The sequence below is a fragment of the Bombyx mandarina genome, chromosome 07 (assembly GCF_030267445.1).
Source record: "Bombyx mandarina strain Sakado chromosome 07, ASM3026744v2".
Taxonomy (NCBI): domain Eukaryota; kingdom Metazoa; phylum Arthropoda; class Insecta; order Lepidoptera; family Bombycidae; genus Bombyx; species Bombyx mandarina.
In genome coordinates this window covers 12483823-12497070 of record NC_143214.1, presented here as the reverse complement: position 1 = coordinate 12497070, position 13248 = coordinate 12483823, and the positions used below count along the sequence as shown (strand labels likewise).

General features: G+C 36.4%; 1 protein-coding gene across 7 annotated transcripts in view; it reads right to left on the bottom strand.

Moving 5' to 3' along the window:
- GluClalpha (glycine receptor alpha 1) overlaps positions 1-10235 on the bottom strand; it is a 47771-nt gene extending 37536 nt beyond the window's left edge. For all 7 annotated transcript variants that reach the window (XM_089728833.1, XM_089728836.1, XM_089728832.1 and 4 more), the window contains exon 1: positions 10084-10235. The gene's annotated coding sequence lies outside the window, so the exon portion shown is untranslated. The remainder of the gene's footprint in view (positions 1-10083) is intronic.
- Between the last annotated feature and the right edge of the window lie 3013 nt (positions 10236-13248).

Genomic DNA, 13248 nt, shown 5'->3' with positions numbered 1-13248 from the left:
AGTTTTTGCTTCGCGTATTAATATTTCGATTCGCTGAAATACTTCGACATTTCTAAGAATCTCACACCTAATTGAAACCATTTTATGATCCCGTTCTTAGGAATACATCGGACATGTGAAAGCCTGCATATGTCGGAGAATTCTAAGCGTGTGAATTGATAAAACTATTAAAATAGCTATTATATTGTAATTTTTTTTAATTTTTTTATTGCTTAGATGGGTGGACGAACTCACAGCCCACCTGGTGTTAAGTGATTACTGGCGATCATAGACATTTACAACGTAAATGCGCCACCCACCTTGAGATATAAGTTCTAAGGTCTCAGTATAGTTACAACGGCTGCCCCACCCTTCAAACCGAAACGCATTACTACTTCACGGCAGAAATAGGCAGGGTGGTGGTACCTACCCGTGCGGACTCACAAGAGGTCCTACCACCAGTAAATATTTCTATTTTTAGTTAGCTTGTATTATATTATGTATAGATATAGTTCTATTTCAATTTTATTTTCTATGCAAAATACGTTACGTCGAAATAATTATGTTAAGGATACCTTTTTAGCATAAATGAAAGATCAATAATATATTCCCCAATAAAGATTTTTCTTGTTTCTCGATGAAACTAAGAACTTTTTATTTCACTATTTTTGAAAGATTAAATAGTTTTAAATAATTAGTAATTTTAAGGGTCTCTGTTTTACTTGGCAACATCGATACAAAATTTCAAAATCGAGACTAGCTTGTGGGGTGCGGTCAGCGAAAATGTTTCCACAACGATACTGCAATGAAATCCTACTTTTATCAGAATAAAATCATAATAGTTAAGAAGTCGGAATTTAATTGGTGCTTCCCTAGTCGCTGCGAGGTTGTTACACAACGGAATGCGATCGGAACACCGAAGTCAAGACTAGTTAAAATGTGCTACAAACAATGTCAGTTATAAATTAGTTTCACCTGGTGTTTAGCAGTCCCTAGACCTATTTTGGTAGCGTCATCCTATTTATGTATTTCTTTCGGAGTGTATTTAATTGTTCTGAACTGAAGGATACTTTTTTTTTATTGCTCTTGTAGGCCGACGAGAAAATGGCCCACCTGATGGTAAATGGTCGCCCATGGACTTCAGCAATGCCAGGGGCAGAGCCAAGCCGCTGCCTACCGCTCCAAGCCGCTGCCTACGGCTACTGCTGCTTTTACTTACTGGTTTTACTACACTATCGGGACTTCCATCTCATATGGCAAGACGGTGGTGATCTCAGCGGGTATCGAATATTCCTTTGCATCAAAAACTCTTGCTTCCATTTTATCATCTTAGATCTACCACAGCACTCGAGTAATTTTAAGCTATACGGGTCATTTTAGTTTGTCCGTGTCCTTAATGTTTTTTTCGGTCGCCCATAAAACTGTAAAGTTTGGGAATAGGGAAATAAACGCTAGATAAAGTAGCGGTTTCAGGTAGCTACGTACGAAACTTGAGAAGTACGATTTCTAAGCTTTTTAAAAAGGTTCCTATTTAAATTGTCATCCGCGTTGACGTTATCAAAAGCGTAAAATGAAAAATATAAATGAATATTATAAATATAATATTATTAATAAATGAGTGATTGACTTGATTGTGATTAAGCATTTTTTTTTTATTCTGAACACGCCTAAATATAAAAAAATGGAAAATTCGAGAAAGTTTTAATTCGTGACCATCGTTACTTTTTTGGCCGCAAAATTGAAAACGACCCACGAACATGTAATAAGACCAATTCAATAAATGTAAAACTAGAATAGTATCAGAAGCCGAATAATAGAACTCGTGTTTCGCACTACACGGACACATGTTCGATTTTAAAATAGATCGTAATATAATGTGTTTGGTCGCGTCTCTGCTCGCCTGAAATCTTATCTAAAAGATTAAAGGGAAGTCTTTGGAGAATAGCTCGAGATGATCCCGCCGTTTTTGTTTTATAATCGTACCACCCACTTAGTAGTATAATTATCTACACTAGAGGTCCCGCAGTAGTCGAAATTCGACTATAATTATTTGGAATTGTAAGCTTGTACACTATTATGATTCTATTTTATACTTCTATAATCACAAATTTCGCCAAGAATATACTATAAAAAATATTAACAAAGACAAACAATATTTAATCTATTCTCAATTTGACAACAGACGTCAAGAACAAAAGTTGACAATAAATAGTATGCATGCGTGTGTGCGTCAAATACATGGTATGTAGTGTGTGTAATGTTTTCTTTATTGATTTAATGTATCTTTTATGCATTATTTAAAAAAAACATTAGCATTCTGCACTCCTTCTCTATAAGTGTGGAAAATTTCATACTCCTCCGTCCGCGCAATTTTCGTAAAAAGGGATACAAAATTTTTGTATTAATTTATAGATATTAATATGTGATAGATTAAAAGATACATTAAATCAATAAAGAAAACATTACAGACACTACCATGTATTTGATACAACACGCATGCATACTATTTGTTTATTGTCAAACTTTTCTTTGCAGTCTGTCAGTTATAGTCTGTCAAATTGAGAATAGATTAAATTTTAATATTGTTTTGTCTTTACTAATATTTGTCTAAAGTTTAGTTTTGACGAAATCTGTGATTAAAGAAGTGTTTAATTTAAGTCTTTCACAATAGAATCATAATAGCGTACAAACTTATAATTTTCATTAGCTATAGTCGAATTTCGACTATCCGGGGATCACTAGTCTATATATATAAAAATGAATTGCTGTTCGTTAGTCTCGCTAAAACTCGAGAACGGCTGGACCGATATGGCTAATTTTGGTCTTGAATTATTTATGGAAGTCCAGAGAAGGTTTAAAAGGTAGATAAATTTGAAAATCTTTCTTTTATTTATCGATTCAGGCACTACGAAGTCTGCCGGGTCAACTAATATCTAATAATTTAATAAGCAGAGCTCATCCTTAGTTGAAGTTGTAGCAGTCCACAGTTAGTTCCTAGTTCATTTCCAGAGAATTTTTGCCACTTACCAACCGACTCTGAAGTAAACCCTGTTTCCAAAAATTTCCTTCTTCAAACTATATAGGTTTGAAAAGTCCTATACGGTATATTACTACATGATTACCAGCTACTGATTCACTAGGATCGCGTGTTGCCTGTCCTATTACTATATTTAAACGGCTGTCTGGTGTAGTGGTAAGCGCCAAATCGACGGATAGGAGTCAAAGTGGTCGCCATGGCCGAAATCGGTCGGATGAATCATCATCATCATCAAGTGACATGGTCACTACACAGGGGGATCGCGAGTTCGAATCCCGCTAAGGGAAGATATTTGTATGATAAATATAAATTGCCTTTTCCAGGGTCATGGATGTTTATTAAATATATGTATGTGTATAATAAAAATCTTACATTTATCTCCATTATCTGGTAACCTGTAACACAAGTTCTTTACGAACTTAGCACGGGATCAGTTAACGTGGTGTGATTGTTAGTAAATATTTATTATTACTGCTTTCTAAGGTAATTAAAAACTAAAGCAAAACCCGATTACTTGTTTATCATAACATCTGCAATACAACCACTGTTAATTACATAGCTCAAAACTCACTTTTAAGAAGGCATGTTGAATCAGACGATTTATAGTCCGCAGTCCGCGTGTATGTAGTTGTGTTAGCCAACAACGCTAATGATGACAGCCATTAGATACGGGCAAATTCACAAACCCTTCAAGAATCATCGTCAAACCATGTCATCGTCTTGTAAATACGGTGTAAATGTGCCAATGAACACAAACTTTTATGTGGTAAATTTTGGCATACCAACGATTGAAATGGGTCAATTCACAACCCTTCAAGAATCATCGTCAAACCATGTCATCGTCTTGTAAATTCGGTGTAAATGTGACAATTAACACAAACTTTCATGTGGTAAATTTGGCATACCAACGATTGAAATAGGCCAATTCACAAGCCCTCAAAAGTCATCGTCAAACCATGTCATCGTGTTGTACATACGATGTAAATGTGCCAATGAACACAAACTTTTATGTGGTAAATTTGGCATACCAGCGATTGAAATGGGCCAATTCACAACCCTTCAAGAATCATCGTCAAACCATGTCATCCTCTTGTAAATACGGTGTAAATGTGCCAATTAACACAAACTTTCATGTGGTAAATTTGGCATACCAACGATTGAAATGGGTCAATTCACAAACCCTTCAAGAATCATCGTCAAACCATGTCATCGTCTTGTAAATACGGTGTAAATGTGCCAATGAAACAAACTTTTATGTGGTAAAATTTGGCATACCAACGATTGAAATGGGTCAATTCACAACCCTTCAAGTATCATCGTCAAACCATGTCATCGTCTTGTAAATACGGTGTAAATGTGCCAATTAACACAAAGTTTTATGTGGTTTTTGGCATATCAACGAATGAAACCGTTTGATGCAATCAAGAATTTCGGTTATTTGAACTACGTGAAGCAACGAACGAAGCGAAAGTTTATAAATATTTTCGTATTACAGATTGAAATGTACGAGATCAGAACTAATGAAAATAAACACAAAGCCGTTTCGGACTCTGGTGCGATGTTGTTCTAGTTAGTTACGTTGTATTGTTATTAAAGGATTTTTTTATTGCTTATATGGGTGGACGAGCTCACAGCCCACCTGGTGTTAAGTGGTTACTGAGGCCCATAGACATCTACGACTTTAATGCGCCACCCACCTTCAGATATAAGTTCTAAGATCTCAAGTATAGTTACAACGGCTGCCACACCCTTCAAGCCGAAACACATTACTGATTCACGGCAGAAATGGGCAGGGTAGTGATACCTGCCCGCGCGGACTCCCAAGAGGTCCTACCACCAGTAATTACGCAAATTATAATTTTGCGGGTTTGATTTTTATTACACGATGTTATTCCTTCACCGTGGAAACTGGAAGTCAATCTTGAACATTTGGCAAATATGTACTTCATTAGAAAAATTGGTACCCGCCTGCGGGGTTCGAACATCGGTGCATCGCTCTAGATACGACTGCACGGGCATCTTATCCTTTAGGCCACGACGACTTCATAACTTACCACATGTTAAGATTTAGATTAGGTACAAACAATTACAGACTCAAACTTCAAGCTGTTGGTATTGTTAATTATAATTAGATCAGATGGTACACCCTTTACCTTCACATAAACGACTTTATCATAAATTAATATAAAAACCATAAATCATAGTTATCGGTACCCGCCATTTTGTTTTATGACGTCTATATTTTAAACTGTCAGTGATAAGTGAATAATGGCACTGGATCTAAGCCAATAAGACCGAGAAAAAGTATATTTTAACCACAACGCCGAATCTATTAATTTCTATGGCCGGTTCTTTTTTAAGCGACTTCAAATAAAAACGAATGCCGATCCGATGGTAGATTCAGCGCGGCACTGCTCTTGTTAGGGCTAGTGTTAGGTTGAGCTCTGTGAACTCGCCCAACAAACCGTATGTAGCTGCAATAGCCTTTAGAGTCTATTTGCGACTAGGTAGGGGAAAAAAGGCAGGCGTTTAACACCGTGTAGTTCCTGATCTCATATATTGTAAGAATATTAATTCAGTTTGTTATTAAATACATAATTTTTTTTTAACAACTAATGTTAAGCCTATTGTACAAATGTATCTGCTTTTTTTTGATTGTTTTTGAATGTAAATTGTGTTTTGGTGTGCAATAAAGTGTATTCTTCTCTTCTTCTTCTTCTTAATCCTGATATTAAACATCATTGCCCGATACGTACTTGTCAGAAACGAGCACCAAAAAGGATCAAATGCTTTTTTTTTAAATATTATATTAATATTCCAGTTATATGCGTATTACCTACGTACCTTTAACGCAATTGGTGAAACGATGACGTATTTGTGTTCCCAATCTTCACATTATAATCAATAATGTTTTGGAATTAAGACTTTGTGAAATATGTATTTGGCTCGCAATAAGAAAAAAAAACACTTAAATTTTAAGAGTAGTTTTAAAGACCGCTTTAAATAAGAATATATAATTATTATATTCAAAGCCTTGTTAAGAAACAAATGAAATTTAAATTTTATCATATTTTTGAAAATTATTTAACTAATGAAATACCTTTAATTCAGCTAAACTTCAAAAATAAACCAAAGATTTATTTCATCTCACAGCCCATTCGGATATGTCATTTCATTTGAGCTCGCGAACTTAAATAAGAACAATAAAGTTTATAGTTCTTATATTCACTTTATTATATTTCAATAAATGATAATTACACTGATCATGACACTTAGAATTTACACTAATCACTTATCCGACTGAAATCTACCTACAGCGGAAACCACCTTCCCGCTGAACGGTTAGATCGCAACTGAAGTATGGCTGCACGATTTCATCCGTTACCCGTAGCCAGGAGTGTCAGGTGCAATAAAATTAATAACTGTCAAATGTCATCTATTGCTTCCCGCGCTAGCGATTTTCCAGAGTATTAAATACACTTGACATTGGCGAAATCTAAAAGGAAACGCCATAAACCTAAGAGATAGATAGATAGATTTTCCACACTTGTCATGATTGTCTTTAACAACAGATATTTAAATCCCTTGTCAACTCCCCTTTCGTTTATACTATTAGTTCATTCATTAACCATAATAACATTAAGCTGTAGTTTGTCTGTCTTTTAACCAACTAACTCTTGTATATATATATTGTGTACGTCTTATTTGTTTTAGGTACATTAACAGCGATCCTGTCATAAAACATTCTTAGCTACTCACTTAATTCTTAGTTACAATCTGTGACCATGTTTGCTCACGAAGCCCGCTATAGAAAGCAGAGTATTATAATATACACTTGACTTTGGCGAAATCTAAAAGGAAACGCCATTAACCCAAGAGATAGATAGATAGACAGATAGACTGATATTTGAAAAAAATATAGATAAATTGGCCTGACAATATTGATTTAGGCTCTCGCTTATTTGGCGATTCCATCTTTTAAACATATTTTCAGTTACAAACGACGTTCCGCATGTGAAGATGAACAAGATATTTCGAAAGTACTTTGTTCTCACGAGTTGAAATTTGAATCCAAGAGCGAACTAAGAGAAAAAATTTAAACAATGTAAATATAAAATGGAAAACGATTTAATGCATTGATCAACTATAGAAATGTTAGTCTATAATACACTTTTTTCTAAACAAACCAATTCAGCTTTCAATATTTTTTCGTGCAACCATCCAGAAAGGTTATTACTACTCTTCATAAAATAAATATAAAATTTCATGTAGAAATTTTTTTTTGTTTATTTATTATTTTTATATCTATGAACGAGCTCACGTTTCAATTGGTCTTAAGTGAATACCGGAGCTTATAAATATGTATGTACAACGTGGATACCACCACTTAAGTTGAGATCAGAAGTTTATTAGATATGTTTCAATTAATTGTATTGTAATTACGCAAGCTATATTTTGTCCAGGTTTAATTTGTTTTTCTCTACGTTATAATATGTGAGTCGCCTATTGTCAAAGGTGGCAATCTGTGCATTTGGACAAAAAAATGTTATTGATATGTCAATACAGATTGATTTGAATATAATCGTCTCCTTCAAAGAATACGGTTCAAAACCTGCATTAAATTAGATAAATAACAGGTTAATACTTAATAATAAACCTGTTAATACTTAACCTGTTATTTATCTAAGATGTCGTTCAGAAGAGTTTTGTGACTACCAATGGAATACAAAGTCAATAATTCGTTTTTCTGATTTATCAATAATTGTCCAAAAGTCACATTGCCGGCTTTGATAATAGTCGACTCATGTATACTGTGGAAGTCATCCGTGAACATTAGCTAAGTACGTATTTCATTAGAGAAATGTGTACCATATTCGGGATTTGACCGTCGGCACAATTGCATGGCTCTCGATACAAGTACATCGGCCATCTTATTCTGTAGGCCACTAAGACGTGCCTGCAGATATTATTTATTTATTTATTTTATTTTATTAATATTTGTGGTCATAGGTTAACAAAGATTAATAGGTTAATATTAATAAATGTATCACTATGTCCTGCTAGTAAAGCGTACATATACCTAATTAATACCTTCAATTAATCTTCTTCTTCTTTTTCTCCACCTTATCCCACTAGGTGGGGTCGGCACAGCGAATTATTCTATTCCATTCTCTTCTATCAGCCGTCATCTCAACAATCCCTCCTCTCTCTCTCTCATATCGTCATTCACACACTCCATCCATGTCTTCTTCGGTCGATTAATATCCATTTATAAATTTATACGTTCAATTAATATCTGCATTAACTTGCTATATTGTTCTAAAAATTTTAAGATCAATGTAACAAAAAGCGTAAGTAAATAAAACCATTATCATGAAGACAGGGGATAGCGACAAAGTGATTTAAGAGTCGATTTTTATTTGCTACAACATTTTACGAATGAACAGTGTCTGGTTAGTTGAATATTTGAATATACCTTCAGTGAAATACTGGAGATATATTCGAAATGACTGTTAAGGTAGGTTTTGACTTTTGCTTCGAGAGTCCGCAGAGAAACGTTACGTGAATGGAAGCACCTTGACACATGACGTTGAAATCACGATTTTAATCTTAGTGTTTTTTATTTTTATTGCTTAGACGTGTGGACGAGCTCACAGCCCATCTGGTGTTAAGTGGTTACTGAAGCCCATAGACATACAACGTGAATGCGCCACACACCTCGAAATATAAGTGCTAAGGTCTCAGTATAGTTACAACGGCTGCCCCACCCTTCAAACCGAAACGCATTACTGCTTCACGGCAGAAATAAGCGGGGCGGTGGTACCTACCCGTGCGGACTCACACGAGGTCCTACCACCAGCAAAGTGTCCCACACAGCAACCATGTGTTTTTGTATGGTGATAACAACAGTGTGGTAATAATTCTTTCCATTTTCCGATGAATCCTTTAGTAGCTTTCAGGTCAACCACGAGAGGAAATGCAATGAGGCTATAGACAGACAAAATAATCTGCTAAATTCACGGAAATTTTGTTTTAAACCTTCATTACAATTCAGAATGGATTTCAAAGTGCGCTTTTTTAACGCTGCGCGCTTTAAAAGCAAGATGAAGGGGATATTCTCTAAATGGATCATGTGTTTTAAGTTCATCTGGTTTGAAATAAAATACGCCTACTAAAGTAGTTTTTATTGAAGGATTGCAAACAATGGATATTTAAAATGTCAATGTAACGGTGAAGGTTTTGATATGATCATTGTTCGAACACCAAGTGCTGCTTTGACATTGGCGCTACTAAAAGTGCTTTTTATTTCCATACAAGGCAAGCGAACACAAGGCTTGCGTATCACTAGTGTGGCCCAATGACCGCAAAACCAGGGATAAAGACTGCATTGCCGACATAACGGAAAGCGGTTAGCAGTCCCTAACTCTGTGGTTCTGGTTCAATATTTGATCTCCGTCCAATCAAATTTTACTCACTCAAGAAATCTTCACTTCTAAGGTAGAATTACAATTACTTACCATGAATTTTGATAAAAAATTTAACCAAGTACTTTTTTTTATTTGGATAAAACCAAATTTTTTCATGTACAATTTTCCAACATCTTATTTAGGCTCCCCTGGTTTCGGTTTCCGGAGAAAAAAAAAACTCATGTCTGAGTTAAAGTCCTCTCTTGCATGTACCGTTCAAACAATGTCTTTTGTTCTAATATTTTTGTGTACAATAATGAATAAAAACCTTGTAGCGAGTAAAAAGGCCACGACCACATCTATTTAGAAAGACCACAACCTATTTAGAGGACGGAAATGAAGAATGACAGTGACAAAAATGAACGAAGAGGAAAAAATATGTTTATGCTTTTACAGAACTGATTGACACATTCATATAAATACTATATGCCAAAGGTAAAAGTGTTTCTCTCAAGAGAGCCCACACGAAAGGTCTTTAACCAGATTATTTGATAATAATTATTGAACCGAAAATAAATATCATTTCAGATTCCGATTGCTCCTAATATTTTTCATTTCTGACCAACTCATGAAAAGATAAGGAAGTATTGAAAGACTTACCTCAACAAAATCCCATCTCCGGCAGGGTCTGATGCGACACTAGAACTTTTGTATTACAAAAAAAAAGATACCCTTCTGTATGAGACCGGGCGAAGGATGTTGAGCTGATGGTTACGGGCGCGGCACTGAGCCTGCGGGGCGAGAGGGATCGAAGGGGGGACATTATTGATCGCGAGAGAGCGCGCAGCATCCGACCCGGGAGTCTCCGCTGAAGGATTATTTCAGGTAGACAACGCAGTGCGCAGTACAATGCTGTTTATTAATCTTAGGATCCAAAGAGTAACAAAGACAGCATTTATTAATGATGGTAGAGCGTGCTTGGAGCTCACACGAGTAGTTACCACTACCTTGCCTATTTAAATGCTGTTGTGCAATGGAATGCAAATGCAACTTTCTCTTGAATGTCATTATCGACGTCCACGTCAGGTCGTCGCCTTACTCAATCAATACTTATGAAAAAAAGATAGATTAATCTTAATTTCACAAACAAGCAGTAGACTTGCTTGCTCTCCACCGGTTAATCCTTCGAGTTCCGACTACAATGGAGTTTTCATATGCCGTAATACCTCACAGACGATTCATCGGGCAAGTCTAACGTCGGTAGGGATGATTTACTTGATAGCGAATTTTTTTTTAATTTTTTTTTATTGCCCTGATGTGTGGACGAGCTCACAACCCACCTGGTGTTAAGTGGTTACTGGAACCCATAGACATCTACAACGTAAATGCGCCATACACCTTGAGATATAAGTTCTAAGGTCTCAGTATAGTTACAACGGCTACCCCGCCCTTCAGACCGAAGCGCATTACTGCTTCACGGCAGAAATAGGCCGGGCGGTGGTACCTACCCGTGCGGACTCACAAGAGGTCCTACCACCAGTAAAAATTGCATTAAACATCGATTAGATCACTCATTTCGCGGGGTCTATATCGCGAGGAACGGCACACGCTTCACACACCCACAACTCGATTCCTTCACAACAACAAAATGATAATAAAATTCGTCAATTAAATTTTTGTCACAGCAAAAACAGGACTTAAAAATTCCAAAGCCAATCTTGGGTTCTCATCAACATAATAATTATGAGTCTTAGAAAAATCATTCGTGACGCTCATTGCCAGGCCTCAAGATATTATAGTATTAGTACGTTATGTGCGAAATCAAACGTAAAACTCTACCAAAAAGAACCTGAGAAGGGAGACCTAAGAAAAAATGGATGTATTGCGTGAAAGATGATATGTGTAAGAGGGGAGTGAGTGAAGAAATGATATATGATAGAGGAGTATGGAAGGAGAAAACATCTTGCGCCAATCCCAGGTGATAGGGAGAAGGGCAGGAGAATTATGATGGTATGGATCGCAACTAGTGTGATGGACTTTTACTGGTGATAGGACGTCTTGTGAGTCAAGTCGCTGCCTATTTCTCCTGTGAAGCAGTAATGCGTTTCGGTTTGAAGGGTGGGGCAGCCGCTGTAACTATACTGAGACCTTAGAGCTCATATCTCAAGGTGGATAACGGCATTAACGTTGTAGATGTCTATGAGCTCCGGTAACCACTTAAACATAGGTGGGCTGTGCGCTCGTCGACCCATCTGAACAATAAAGAAAAGGTTCTAGACATTAAGTTAATAACAGAAGTATGGATGGATGAAAGGGAAATAGGTATGGGATGCTACTCGATATAACCGATATCTCTAGAGACAGACTAGTCTGGGGATTTATCATGTCATCTATCACTGACCGGGTAATCACATCAAGCGAACCGTTTGACAACAACGAGCAATGTACTAGGTCCAAATACCTACAATCGAAGGTTTTATTATTGAAATATGACCTTTTTAAAATTTTTCCGTATTTTATTTGCAGAGCTTAACTACACCTGAATTGTTTCCAGTGAATTTTATTTTACATATTTATTGCTTAGATAAGTGGAAGAGCTCACAGGTCGCCTGGTGCGCACCTGGATAGCATTTAACACTAAAATCTACCTTATTCTATGTGTAATAGCTGTCAATGTTGTAAAATTGTCTCTATATCTCTCTATTAAAGCGATAGTTCTGTTTTAAGTCCTTCACTCAAGCGTCACATTGTTTCTGTTGCCAAGTCATATCGAATTCTCAACTGCAAGTTTCATTAAAATTATTTCATTTCTAGCACGTGTATTTTGTACGCAACTTCATATCGCACGTGCTCACTAATGACTTCCATAGTTAGCACACGCAGCTGACACAGCTTAATCAGAATGTTAGCCTCAAACATTTTTGGGTAAAAAATAGATGGGTGAACGAGCTCACAGCCCACCTCGTGTTAAGTGGTTGCCGGAGCCCATAGACGTTTATAACGTTAATGCCACCATCCACCTTGAGATATGAGTTCTATGGTCTCAGTATAGTTACAACGGCTGCCCCGCCCTTCAAACCGAAACGCATTACTGCTTTACGGCTGAAGTAGGCAGGGTGGTGGTACCTACCCGTGCGGATTCACAAGAGGTCCTACCACCACCTTCCCCGTTTAAAGTTGTCTCAAGTTATTATTATATAATAATAAAATATAATAAATAATAAAATATTAGTATATAAGTATAATTATACAGTTCGATACCACAGCCTCATGGCTTAAGGCGGGAGCTGATATTAATGTCATGTTTGTACACTTAATAACCAGTAGCGTCTTGCGATGGAGTCACATGGATTGAGTACCCATTTGATGTAATAAAAATACGCAGTAAAACTGCATTTAAAGAAAATCATGAAGAGTTTGATTATTTGCACGACAGAGATGTCTTAAAACCGTGAACATCTATCAGTGTGCTTAGTGCGAGTTTTTTAACGTTCTCGATAGCGTAAAAGTTAACTCAAATTTGTATGGAGTTGGAACGTTTGCCTACGTTTGCCGGTAGGGGCGCTGTTCCAACATCATACAAATTTGAGTTTCTTTTTAAACAATCACGCCACGTTAACCGGTCCCGTGATAAGTTCGTAAAGAATTTGTGTTACAGCTACCAGATAACGGATATAAATGTATGATTTTTATTATACACATAAATATATTTAATATACATCCATAACCGTGGAAAAGACATTTATATTTATCATACAAATATCTTCCCTTGGCGGGATTCGAACCCGCGACCCCCTTGTGTAGTGACCATGTCACTTACCACTA